This window comes from Triturus cristatus, chromosome 2_2 (assembly GCF_964204655.1).
Source record: "Triturus cristatus chromosome 2_2, aTriCri1.1, whole genome shotgun sequence".
In the NCBI taxonomy this organism is placed as follows: domain Eukaryota; kingdom Metazoa; phylum Chordata; class Amphibia; order Caudata; family Salamandridae; genus Triturus; species Triturus cristatus.
The window spans coordinates 621,210,852-621,225,458 of NC_140582.1; positions in this window are offsets into that span (position 1 = coordinate 621,210,852).

Consider the following 14,607-nt stretch of genomic DNA (forward strand, 5'->3'; position numbering starts at 1 on the left):
TTAAAAACAATAAAGTTCCTAATACCCACCCTCTCTGAACAGTTAGCTTGCTGCCCCATCCCCCTCCTCCCTATCCTCTGTTGTCTGAATCCATGGACTAGCCTCCCCCTCCTGCCATGCATGGTCTGATGTGCTGCAACTGCCCTCCATTTGGCATGATGTACCAGTCCACTCCTCCTGCCCTCCATTGCCCAATTCTTTGCCCCATCATTGACCTCATGCTTAGCCTCTGTGCTTAGCTTGCTGCCCCTATTCTCCTTCCCCCTGCCTTCCGATGTCTTTGTGCATTCCCCTGCTCCATCCTTTTTGCCCTCCATGTTCCATGGACCTGCCACTCCTATCTACTCTGAGTGTTCTGTTGAGCTGCCACTCCCCTTCCACCTGCCTAGCATTGTCAGATGACTGTAACCTGTCCCTGACACCTCCACCTTGTCTGTCCACATGCCATGCCCCTATCCCCTTCCTCCTGTCCTCCATGGTTCATTTTACTGCCACACCCTTCTGCCCTCCCTGGTCTGTTGTGCTGCAACTGCTCTTCCTGCCTGCCCCGTGGGGTCTGTTGTGAGGCCCCTTCCCCTGAATTCTCTTGTCTGTGCCCAGGTCCTGACCCTCCCTTCTATCCTCCATGGTCCTTTGTGCATGCCCCTGCACCCTCCTTCTTGCCCATCATAGCCATTGTGCTGCCACTAACCCTCCCGCTTGCCATGCATGGTCTTCTGTGCTGCCACGGCCCGTCCCACCTTCCCTGTGTGGTCAGCTAGCTGCCCCTGACCCCCTCCGACCTTCCCTCCATGGCCTGTGTGTATGCCATCATAGTCTCACTGTTGCTCTCCATGGTGTGTCTTGCTTCTAGTGCCCATCCTGCCTGACCTCCATGGTCCTCTTGCTGCACCTGCCCTGACCTCTTGCCCCCAGCCCTCTGTTTCTATGTGCAGATGCCTATTCCCTCCCTCCTGGATTGTCTGTCCCATTGTAATGCCCCTGATCCGTCCCTCCTGCCCTTTATGGTCTGTTATGCTGCAGCTTTCTCTCCTGTCTGTCCATTATGGTCAGCTAGCTACCATTGCCTCTTTCCCCTCTGTTCTCTGTTGTCCATGTGCATGGTCCTGTCCCCTCACTATTGCTTTCTATGGATTGTTGTGCTGCACTCCCGGCCACATGCACTGTGTGGTGTATTGTGCTGCTGCAAACCCTGATGCCTGCCCTGCAGGGTCAGTTTGGTGCACCTCTCTATGTCCCTCCCGTCCTCTGTTATCCAAGTCCATGTCCCTACCCCAATTCCTCCTGCTTTCCATGATCCAATCTACCATACTTGCGAACATTTTGAACTTGGTAAGAAGAAGATTTTGAAAAAAAACTAGGGTATTGATTTTCCCCTTTGAGTTACATTGAAAAAGAGGAGATTGTAGACAGGAGACAGATCAAATAAAGCCCATTTGAGCTTAAAAACATTGGACGTTTCCTGGCTGAATCGGGTCTGTTGGCATGTATGGTTGTACTACCACTGCCTCTTCCTTCTGCCCACAATGGTCTATTATATTGCCACAGCTTCTCTTGCTAGTCCTGTATTGTTGGTTTGTTGCCCCTGCCCCCCTTTCCACTGTCCTCCATAGTCTGTTGTGCTGCCATGGCCCTTCATGCCTGCCCAGTGTGGTCAAATTGTTGCCTCGGCACCCTCCTACCTGCCTTCAATGTTCAGAGTCTGTGCCCCTGGCCTCCTCCTCTCAACAGTATCCTAATGAACAACTAGATTGCTTACATTCTATATTTATTACAAAAGTGTGGAACGCCTGACGTCATCTTGATGTAATCAAAATTGTAATACCTAGAGCATTTCCTTTAGAAATTACATATATGAGAGGGTCTTATTTGCATCAAAATTATGGTTAGTGCTCTAAAAAACTAAAATGAGGACATATTTTCTGAGTTTTCAAATAGCAACAAAGCACTTTTAAATTATTTGTTATCTTTATGTTTTTTTATCCAGTTGACCACTTGATTAAATGTTGCACTTAGGGGAGAGGATGTGGTGTTACTTCCAGAGCTGCAGACTTTCGAACTGGGGAACCAGGTTGGAGTTTCTGCTTCAGCTCGACATTCTGTGATTCTGGTCAAATCACTTAATCTCCCCATGTCTACAACCAAAATGAATTTGTTCTTGTGTGATGTAACCAATGCTCATGTAAAGCACTCCAATGCCTGACAAGTCTGCACTATATAAAACTGCAAATACACAAAAAATAAGTGTTTTGCACACTTCTGTCATTGGGCTACATGTGGGCTACATCTGGGTGATATTTGGGCTACATTTGGGCTCTTTTGTGTCTGGTGGCCATCTTGGGAGATTTATTTGTTATGAAGTTTCCTAATTTCCTCATTTACTGCAGTCTCCTCAGTAGGAAATGCTTTCAGTTTTTTACTTTGATTCCATCAAGAAGGTATTCCGATAAGTCACAAATTTGCCATAAATTCTGAATGTTAGCACTCTAGTTGCTCATTAGATCACTGTAGTAAAGCTACTGCTCATCACGGAAGTCTGCTGCTGGTATTAAAAGTGCATGTTTCAGTCTGCATGTCAGAATTATTTAATGAAATAGAAGAGGATTTGAGAAGTCACTCAAAATGTGCCCTAATTTTTCTTTCTTCAGCACTAATCATAATTTCTATGGCAAAATGAACTCCCTCATTGTGTTCCTTTTTAAATTAAATGTTTTAAGTGTTACCAGTTTATTCCAATCAAGATGGCTTCAGGTGTGCCATACTTTTGTCATAAGTAAGACAGTAAGCGCTCTAGTTGTTCTTTAGAATACTCTATGACATTCTGTCATTGGGCTATACTTGGGCTACATCTGGGTGATTTTTGGGCTACATTTGGGCTCTTTTGTCTCTGGTGGCCATCTTGGGAGACTTATTTGTTATGAAGTGTCCCAATTTCCTTATTTACTGCAGTCTCCTCAGTAGGAAATACTTTCAGTTTTTTACTATGTTTCCATCAAGAAGGCATTCAGATGTGTCACACATTTGCCATAAATTCTGAATGGTAGCACTCTAGTTGTTCATTAGATCACTGTAGTAAAGCTACTGCTCACCAGGGAAGTCTGCAGCTGGTATTGAAAGTGCATGTTTCAGTCTGCATGTCAGAATTTTTTAATGAAATAGAAGAGGATTTGAGAAGTCACTCAAAATGTGCCCTAATTTTTCTTTCTGCAGCACTAATCATACTTTCTATGGCAAAATGAACCCCCTTATTTTGTTCCTTTTTAAATTAAATGTTTTAAGAGTTACCACTTTATTCCAATCAAGATGATTTCAGGTGTGCCACACGTTTATCATAAGTAGGACTGTTAGCGCTCTAGTTGTTCTTTGGAACACTCTGGGAAGCTGCAGTAGAACACAAAGGAATCAACTGACAGTCTCTGCCCTTGTTGGATGTACATGTTTTACTGAGAATGTCAGACTTCATCCTCACATGACTGAGAAAGATAATGTGAATTTGCAGAAAATATGCTCTCAGTTTAGCTTATAGATCACCTTCCAAACCTCTGTGGGAAAAGCATGAGAAAATAGTTTTCTCTCAAACGTGATTCATGGTGTCCCAGCAGAAGGCTTTTTCACATGGTAAAATCACCTTAGAACATACCACAATTCCTAAAATGATTTATAATGTAACCTTCTAGTAACTGCAATGCTTTTTAATGAGGTGCTATCATGTATATTGGTCCCAAGATGGCTACCAACACTTCTTGGATGAAGTGCTGACAGCCAATCAGATCTCACGATGAGATGTGTGGTTAGGCTCCGCCTAGATATATATATGTGATTTTACTTTTGATTTTCTCAGGAACTACTGAACGGATTTACACCATTTAAGCAAAAGGCACGACTCTGAACCAAGGTCTACTTCCGTTCAGCAGTTCGGGCTGTAGCTGCAGCTAAAGGTCCTATGGGAAATTGCATGGGGAAAACACGTTTTTGGACCCCCCTTTTTTCTCAGCCCCGCTACACGAATCATCCCGAGACTTTCAGGATAGGAGCAGACCAGAGCTGGCCAAAAGTTTTGAAAATTTCGCGAAGATTCGTCAGCCGGCGCCAGACTTATTGGCAATAGAATGTTGCGGATTTTCCTATGGAAAGTAGGTCCTAACAAATCCCCGGGCTAGAAAATAGGGTTGGGGGATGAACGGCCCCCCCAAGCCCCGGAGTCCACCACCCCCCGGGGCTTTATTCTTTGTGAGGGGGGGCTGTGTGGCCCCCCTCCTGGAGCCCTCGAGGGCCCTGGGGACCACCACCCCCAGGGTTGGCTCCTACAGTGTCCTGGGGTGCCCACCCCCTGGACACTGTTCTTTGCTACCCTCCCATAGCAAACTTCGTTTGGATTTTGAAAGAGAGAGCAGGGAAGCCTGCTCTCACTTTCAAAATCCATTTGATATTGCTTTTCCACACGGGGAGCTGCATGTCGGCACCTCCCCATGTGGAAAAGCAATGCCCCCAAAGGACACGGGGAGGCGTTGGGGCTTCCCCCATGGTCCCCAACGTTTTTGAATAAACCCCGGGGGATGGGGTCCCCGGGGATTATAAAAATTAGTGATAGAGGCTTATTTTTATTTGACGGTAAAATTAGGAGTCGCGCATCCTAACGTGTTGGGTGCACGATTTCTCTCGCATAGGAAAATATAGTTAAAAAAAAAAAATATTCAAAATAAAGTTTAAAAAATAATATTAAAAAATATAAAAAATAGTTTCCAAAAAATTTCAATTAACATTTTTTTTTAAAACAAATCAGATTTTTTAATGTTTAAAAGAATTAATTGAAAAAAAGCCTTTAAAAAATGGTGAAAAACAATATAAAAAACATAATTAAAGGAATTGATACACTGAAATATAAAGATTGAGAAATCCTATGAAAATCATTAAACATCATAGCTTTAGAGATAAGTTATAGATAGGAATTAGCATTTAAAAAACCTTTGAAATTCACTTAAAAAACCATAGGTTTCAGGTATGTTATAGTTAGGAAATAGCATTTAAAAAACCTTTGAAATTCACTGAAAAAACCATAGGTTTCAGGGGCGTTATAGTTAGCTGGACATTTCACTCGTACAAAACCCTAGAAATTCCCCCATTATAGCTAGTTCAGCTAACTATAACTCGCGCCCCCGCAATGCACTGCTGATGATGTTACATATTACATCACTCATTACATGGTCAGTGACATCACTGATGACATCACTGATGACATCTCAAATGACATCACTGATGACGTCATTCATGTGATCATTTGATGCTTCTTGTCACACCCTAATATAACCTTTGATATACCCACTCTAAATTACATACTGCCACTCTCAAAACCATAGACACTCCAACATTAATAAGTACATACCCCATCACAGAGTCTTACGTCTAAACACCCATCCACTCACTCACCCGTACAGTCACTCATACTTATGATCACTCAGTACAGGACTATCATATGCACTCATACACCTATATAGACACTCCCACACCGCTACTCATCCATAGAGTTACTCACGCACATACTCAGTCATGCAAGTAATTAATCACACTGCCATTTACTCACCTATACAGTTATACACCCCTCCTGAATACAATTACTAATCTGGCACTCACACACTCGAAAATGATTGTCCTGGGTGATTTTAGTTGGTGGGAGAATGCAAGTACAAAGAGCCAGTTGCGGGACCTGACGTCTACCTTCTATGGCCTTGGACTTCATCAATTAGTTACATCTTCCACTCATCAAAAAGGTCATATACTGGATCTCCTGTTTGCCAGTAAGGCGGAGGCTGAGCTTATAAATGTGCGCCCGCTTATCTGGACAGACCATCATTGTATCCAGTTCAAGATATTGTTAACAGTTACCTTCTCCCTACCTGAAGCCACGGCAATGTACAGAGAGGGCAGAAACTGGATCAAATTGACTAAAACGGGATCACTCCTGACCCCTCCCACAATCAGCCTTTTTTCAGCCTCTAGATCGGTGGAGGCAAACTATAATGCCTACCATAAGTTCATAACCAACGAGCTGGACCTTCTAATCCCGAAAAAGAAGATAAGAGTCAGGAACAGGCCATCCGCGCCCTTGTATGACGATGATCTGCGACAGCTAAGACAGCTCTGTAGGCAGGCCGAAAGGAAATGGAGGAAGGGGCTCCTTGCCAGGGACAAGATTGCGCTGAGGTCCGCACAGAGCAGATACAAGCAGCTTGTCTTGGAACGCAAAGCGAGCTTCTATGCCAACTCCATAGCGCTTTCCCCAAATGGGGCGAGGGAACTGTTCAGAATAGTGAACTCCTTGTCGGCCCCAAGCTGCCTTGAAAAGAAAGTTGTACCTTCAAAGAGGCTATGTGATGAGATTGCCTCCTATTTTAAGGACAAGGTGACGAAGATAACCAATCTCTTTAGGGGCACAGACAGAGTGGCCGACGACCCTGGTAAGGGGACGGCCCACGAGAAGCTAGGCAGGGATTGTTCTCTGACCCTCTTCCCACCTTTCTCGGACGAGTCGTTTGTGAAGACGGCACACAGCATCTCGTCGGGCTCCCCCCTTGACCCTTTGCCTCAGAAGGTTTGGAAGCTATACGGCCATGCGACCTTCCCCTGGTTGCGCCAGATCTGCAATCAGTCATTGGCAGAGGGCATGGTCCCAGACAGCTGGAAACAGGCCGTGGTCTCCCCTCTCATTAAAAAACCAACTTTGGACCCAACTGCTCCCGACAGCTTTCGGCCTATTTCTCTCCTCTCGTTCCCTATCAAAATCCTAGAGAAGGTGGTGAGCAGGTCCCTCTCAAACTACCTACAGGCCAACCGTCTGCTGGACAAGGATCAGTTTGGTTTCCGCCCATGCCACGGAACCGAGTCTGCATTAGTCACCATGCTGGACTCGATGCGGATGCGGGCTGACACAGGGAGCACCGCTGTTCTGGTGCTCCTGGATCTGTCAGCCGCATTCGATACCGTGAGTCATAAGATTCTGTTGGGACGGCTGATGGAGGCTGGGGTGGGGAGACACCAAATGGTGACTATGGGTCCTTTTGTCTCAGAGAACACACCCGTGGACTTTGGAGTTCCACAGGGTTCCAGCATCAGCCCCATCCTGTTCAATATATACCTGCAGCCGCTATTTTCCATCATTAAAGCGTTCGGGGTGGAGCTGATCAACTATGCTGATGATACTCAAGTGGCCTTTTCCCTGGAAGGAAAACAGGCAGTTCCTCTGGAGCAGTTCCAAAGCTGAATGAGGCAGACTACAGACTGGCTGCGGAGAAACTGCCTGCAGTTTAACGGAGACAAAACCGAACTGTTGCTCTACGCAACAACAAAACAGTTCCAACATCTACCAATGGATCTTAGGCTCGCTCCGGACGCGGCCCCTTTAATACCAGCTAGCACAGTACGGAATCTGGGGGTTTTATTTGATAATAACCTCCAGCTGGTTTCACAGGCTAGTAAAACATCCAGCACCTGTTTTGGTCTGTTGCGACTTCTACGCCGAATCCTTTCGCTGCTGCCTGCCGACTCTCATAACACGGTCGTCAGAAGCATCATTCTCAGCAGATTGGATTACTGTAACTCTCTGTACCTCGGAGCCCCCAATACATTCTGCAGGGGCTACAGAGAGTTCAGTCAGCCGCTGCCAAGCTGGCACTTGGTCGCAAGTTTGACTCATCCTCCACTCAGGCACTAAGAGAATTACACTGGCTACCCGTTAGAGAGAGGGTCCTTTTCAAGTCTCTTTGCCTGGTTCATAAGGCAATTCATGGAATAGGCCCGAGCCCACTCCAGGAAAGATTCTCATGGTACTCCCCCGCAAGGCAGCTTCGGTCATCCAAGGCCAATCTGCTGGTACAACCCAGCTTCAAACGGGCTAGGCTGGGGGGGAGGGCCTTCAGGGTGGTCAGAGCCCAAAGCTGGAACGCGCTCCCATTCGAACTCAGACAGACGCAGTGGAATTCAGAAGGAGCCTTAAGACCTGGCTTTTCCCAGCAGCGTGATGTCCCCGACATTGCCCCCCTGAGCGCTAAAACATCTTGTCTCGTCAGAGCGCCTGGATACCCGTAGGGTTACAGTTCTCTTGCGCTATATAAATTCTCATACAATACAATACAATACACACACAAGGTCAATTACTCATGCAAATACTAGCACATTCTTATGGTCTTATACAATCAATGGTACAAGCACACACTCATCCATACAGCCACTCACACTATCATATACTCTCAGTTATAGTCATTTCTGTACTCCAACATACATATATACTGCTGTTCACATATGTAGTAAATTAGACATGTACTAATGAAATATATATTCACACACTAACACAACCATACAGATATTCACCCACCCATTCAGTCCATTACAGACCTAGTGTTGAAACCATGCACCCAGTGAACCACCCACTGACACATCTATGCACAGAGTCACACACATCCCACCCACACAAACACTCAGGTACCCATACAGATACTCAGACAACCAATCAATAACTTATATAGACATTCATTTACCTATTCACAAAACCATGCATCCGGTTAAACACCAACAGACAGACGCATACAGTCATTCACACAGTTTAGTCATTAACTCATGCATTCATTAAGATACATTTAATGACTCACTTATAGAGTCAGTCATGCACCTACAAAATCATCCATTCACACACTTATACACTCACTCATTCTTCAATATGCCTTTCCCTATATACAGTAAACATATTTAAAGTTTATAGAAACACACAGACACTGGACAAGAAGCATCAAATGATCACATGAATGACGTCATCAGTGATGTTATCATTGATGTCATTTGAGATGTCATCAGTGATGTCACTGACCATGTCATGAGTGATGTAATATGTGACGTAATCAGCAGTGCATTGCGGGGGCGCGAGTTATAGTTAGCTGAACTAACTGTAAAGGGTGAATTTCTAGGGTTTTGTACTAGGGAAATGTCCAGCTAACTATAACGCCCCTGAAACCTATGGTCTTTTCAGTGAATATATATATATATATATATATATATATATGTATATATATATATATCTCAAATGCAAGGACATCCACCATTGGAGACCCACTCGTAGCGTGGTTAACATCTTTATTTCACCAAGCAGCATCGCAAACAACTTAGTGGGCACAGCAAAGTTCAGCCACTTTCTTCTCCCCAACGCGTTTCGAGCATCCTGTTGCCCTTTGTCACGGGAATGGCAATATAACTACTCACCTTTCGCTGCTGATCGCAAGATGCCATTGCCGTGACAAAGGGCAACAGGATGCTCGAAACGCGTAGGGGAGAAGAAAGTGGCTGAACTTTGCTGTGCCCACTAAGTTGTTTGCGATGCTGCTTGGTGAAATAAAGATGTTAACCACGCTACGAGTGGGTCTCCAATGGTGGGTGTCCTTGCATTTGGAATATGAGCGGCCTACCCAGGTCGCGGAGAACCCCTCCCTGCTGAAGTGCGGGTCCTGCGAAGGTACGATACCGACGCGCATGGAGAAACGTGGAGTTTCACCGAGGCTAAGAACAGCACAGCAACAACAGCGTGAAGCAGAGCAAACCCATTGCGGAAGTTGTTACTGACCAAAGATCAAATAGCAGCAGCACCTATGAGAGGTTTCAATTTGCACAAGACTCAGAATACCATGAAGCACTGGGCTGACACGCCCATGGGGCGGAACCTAAAAACAATATAACTACTCACCTTTCGCTGCTGATCGCAAGATGCCATTCCCATGACAAAGGGCAACAGGATGATCGAAACGCGTAGGGGAGAAGAAAGTGGCTGAACTTTGCTGTGCCCACTAAGTTGTTTGCGATGCTGCTTGGTGAAATAAAGATGTTAACCACGCTACGAGTGGGTCTCCAATGGTGGGTGTCCTTGCATTTGGAATATGAGTGGCCTACCCAGGTCACGGAGAACCCCTCCCTGCTGAAGTGCGGGTCCTGCGAAGGTACGATACTGACGCGCATGGAGAAACGTGGAGTTTCACCGAGGCTAAGAACAGCACAGCAACAACAGCGTGAAGCAGAGCAAACCCATTGCGGAAGTTGTTACTGACCAAAGATCAAATAGCAGCGGCACCTATGAGAGGTTTCAATTTGCACAAGACTCAGAATACCATGAAGCACTGGGCTGACACGCCCATGGGGCGAAACCTAAAAACAATATAACTACTCACCTTTCGCTGCTGATCGCAAGATGCCATTCCCGTGACAAAGGGCAACAGGATGCTCGAAACGCGTAGTGGAGAAGAAAGTGGCTGAACTTTGCTGTGCCCACTAAGTTGTTTGCGATGCTGATTGGTGAAATAAAGATGTTAACCAAGCTACGAGTGGGTCTCCAATGGTGGGTGTCCTTGCATTTGGAATATGAGCGGCCTACCCAGGTCGCGGAGAACCCCTCCCTGCTGAAGTGCGGGTCCCTGCGAAGGTACGATACTGACGCGCATGGAGAAACGTGGAGTTTCACCGAGGCTAAGAACAGCACAGCAACAACAGCGTGAAGCAGAGCAAACCCATTGCGGAAGTTGTTACTGACCAAAGATCAAATAACAGCGGCACCTATGAGAGGTTTCAATTTGCACAAGACTCAGAATACCATGAAGCACTGGGCTGACACGCCCATGGGGCGGAACCTAAAAACAATATAACTACTCACCTTTCGCTGCTGATCGCAAGATGCCATTCCCGTGACAAAGGGCAACAGGATGATCGAAACGCGTAGGGGAGAAGAAAGTGGCTGAACTTTGCTGTGCCCACTAAGTTGTTTGCGATGCTGCTTGGTGAAATAAAGATGTTAACCACGCTACGAGTGGGTCTCCAATGGTGGGTGTCCTTGCATTTGGAATATGAGCGGCCTACCCAGGTCACGGAGAACCCCTCCCTGCTGAAGTGCGGGTCCTGCGAAGGTACGATACTGACGCGCATGGAGAAACGTGGAGTTTCACCGAGGCTAAGAACAGCACAGCAACAACAGCGTGAAGCAGAGCAAACCCATTGCGGAAGTTGTTACTGACCAAAGATCAAATAGCAGCGGCACCTATGAGAGGTTTCAATTTGCACAAGACTCAGAATACCATGAAGCACTGGGCTGACACGCCCATGGGGCGGAACCTAAAAACAATATAACTACTCACCTTTCGCTGCTGATCGCAAGATGCCATTCCAGTGACAAAGGGCAACAGGATGCTCGAAACGCGTAGGGGAGAAGAAAGTGGCTGAACTTTGCTGTGCCCACTAAGTTGTTTGCGATGCTGCTTGGTGAAATAAAGATGTTAACCACGCTACGAGTGGGTCTCCAATGGTGGGTGTCCTTGCATTTGGAATATGAGCGGCCTACCCAGGTCACGGAGAACCCCTCCCTGCTGAAGTGCGGGTCCTGCGAAGGTACGATACTGACGCGCATGGAGAAACGTGGAGTTTCACCGAGGCTAAGAACAGCACAGCAACAACAGCATGAAGCAGAGCAAACCCATTGCGGAAGTTGTTACTGACCAAAGATCAAATAGCAGCGGCACCTATGAGAGGTTTCAATTTGCACAAGACTCAGAATACCATGAAGCACTGGGCTGACACGCCCATGGGGCGAAACCTAAAAACAATATAACTACTCACCTTTCGCTGCTGATCGCAAGATGCCATTCCCGTGACAAAGGGCAACAGGATGCTCGAAACGCGTAGTGGAGAAGAAAGTGGCTGAACTTTGCTGTGCCCACTAAGTTGTTTGCGATGCTGATTGGTGAAATAAAGATGTTAACCAAGCTACGAGTGGGTCTCCAATGGTGGGTGTCCTTGCATTTGGAATATGAGCGGCCTACCCAGGTCGCGGAGAACCCCTCCCTGCTGAAGTGCGGGTCCCTGCGAAGGTACGATACTGACGCGCATGGAGAAACGTGGAGCTTCACCGAGGCTAAGAACAGCACAGCAACAACAGCGTGAAGCAGAGCAAACCCATTGCGGAAGTTGTTACTGACCAAAGATCAAATAACAGCGGCACCTATGAGAGGTTTCAATTTGCACAAGACTCAGAATACCATGAAGCACTGGGCTGACACGCCCATGGGGCGGAACCTAAAAACAATATAACTACTCACCTTTCGCTGCTGATCGCAAGATGCCATTCCCGTGACAAAGAGCAACAGGATGCTCGAAAAGCGTAGGGGAGAAGAAAGTGGCTGAACTTTGCTGTGCCCACTAAGTTGTTTGCGATGCTGCTTGGTGAAATAAAGATGTTAACCACGCTACGAGTGGGTCTCCAATGGTGGGTGTCCTTGCATTTGGAATATGAGTGGCCTACCCAGGTCGCGGAGAACCCCTCCCTGCTGAAGTGCGGGTTCTGCGAAGGTACGATACCGACGCGCATGGAGAAACGTGGAGTTTCACCGAGGCTAAGAACAGCACAGCAACAACAGCGTGAAGCAGAGCAAACCCATTGCGGAAGTTGTTACTGACCAAAGATCAAATAGCAGCGGCACCTATGAGAGGTTTCAATTTGCACAAGACTCAGAATACCATGAAGCACTGGGCTGACACGCCCATGGGGCGGAACCTAAAAAAAAATAACTACTCACCTTTCGCTGCTGATCGCAAGATGCCATTCCAGTGACAAAGGGCAACAGGATGCTCGAAACGCGTAGGGGAGAAGAAAGTGGCTGAACTTTGCTGTGCCCACTAAGTTGTTTGCGATGCTGCTTGGTGAAATAAAGATGTTAACCACGCTACGAGTGGGTCTCCAATGGTGGGTGTCCTTGCATTTGGAATATGAGCGGCCTACCCAGGTCGCGGAGAACCCCTCCCTGCTGAAGTGCGGGTCCTGTGAAGGTACGATACCGACGCGCATGGAGAAACGTGGAGTTTCACCGAGGCTAAGAACAGCACAGCAACAACAGCATGAAGCAGAGCAAACCCATTGCGGAAGTTGTTACTGACCAAAGATCAAATAGCAGCGGCACCTATGAGAGGTTTCAATTTGCACAAGACTCAGAATACCATGAAGCACTGGACTGACACGCCCATGGGGCAGAACCTAAAAACAATATAACTACTCACCTTTCACTGCTGATCGCAAGATGCCATTCCCGTGACAAAGGGCAACAGGATGCTCGAAACGCGTAGGGGAGAAGAAAGTGGCTGAACTTTGCTGTGCCCACTAAGTTGTTTGCGATGCTGCTTGGTGAAATAAAGATGTTAACCACACTACGAGTGGGTCTCCAATGGTGGGTGTCCTTGCATTTGGAATATGAGCGGCCTACCCAGGTCGCGGAAAACCCCTCCCTGCTGAAGTGCGGGTCCTGCGAAGGTACGATACCGACGCGCATGGAGAAACGTGGAGTTTCACCGAGGCTAAGAACAGCACAGCAACAACAGCGTGAAGCAGAGCAAACCCATTGCGGAAGTTGTAACTGACCAAAGATAAAATAGCAGCGGCACCTATGAGAGGTTTCAATTTGCACAAGACTCAGAATACCATGAAGCACTGGGCTGACACGCCCATGGGGCGGAACCTAAAAACAATATAACTACTCACCTTTCACTGCTGATCGCAAGATGCCATTCCCGTGACAAAGAGCAACAGGATGCTCGAAACGCGTAGGGGAGAAGAAAGTGGCTGAACTTTGCTGTGCCCACTAAGTTGTTTGCGATGCTGCTTGGTGAAATAAAGATGTTAACCACGCTACGAGTGGGTCTCCAATGGTGGGTGTCCTTGCATTTGGAATATGAGCGGCCTACCCAGGTCACGGAGAACCCCTCCCTGCTGAAGTGCGGGTCCTGCGAAGGTACGATACTGACGCGCATGGAGAAACGTGGAGTTTCACCGAGGCTAAGAACAGCACAGCAACAACAGCGTGAAGCAGAGCAAACCCATTGCGGAAGTTGTTACTGACCAAAGATCAAATAGCAGCGGCACCTATGAGAGGTTTCAATTTGCACAAGACTCAGAATACCATGAAGCACTGGGCTGACACGCCCATGGGGCGGAACCTAAAAACAATATAACTACTCACCTTTCGCTGCTGATCGCAAGATGCCATTCCAGTGACAAAGGGCAACAGGATGCTCGAAACGCGTAGGGGAGAAGAAAGTGGCTGAACTTTGCTGTGCCCACTAAGTTGTTTGCGATGCTGCTTGGTGAAATAAAGATGTTAACCACGCTACGAGTGGGTCTCCAATGGTGGGTGTCCTTGCATTTGGAATATGAGCGGCCTACCCAGGTCACGGAGAACCCCTCCCTGCTGAAGTGCGGGTCCTGCGAAGGTACGATACTGACGCGCATGGAGAAACGTGGAGTTTCACCGAGGCTAAGAACAGCACAGCAACAACAGCGTGAAGCAGAGCAAACCCATTGCGGAAGTTGTTACTGACCAAAGATCAAATAGCAGCGGCACCTATGAGAGGTTTCAATTTGCACAAGACTCAGAATACCATGAAGCACTGGGCTGACACGCCCATGGGGCGAAACCTAAAAACAATATAACTACTCACCTTTCGCTGCTGATCGCAAGATGCCATTCCCGTGACAAAGGGCAACAGGATGCTCGAAACGCGTAGTGGAGAAGAAAGTGGCTGAACTTTGCTGTGCCCACT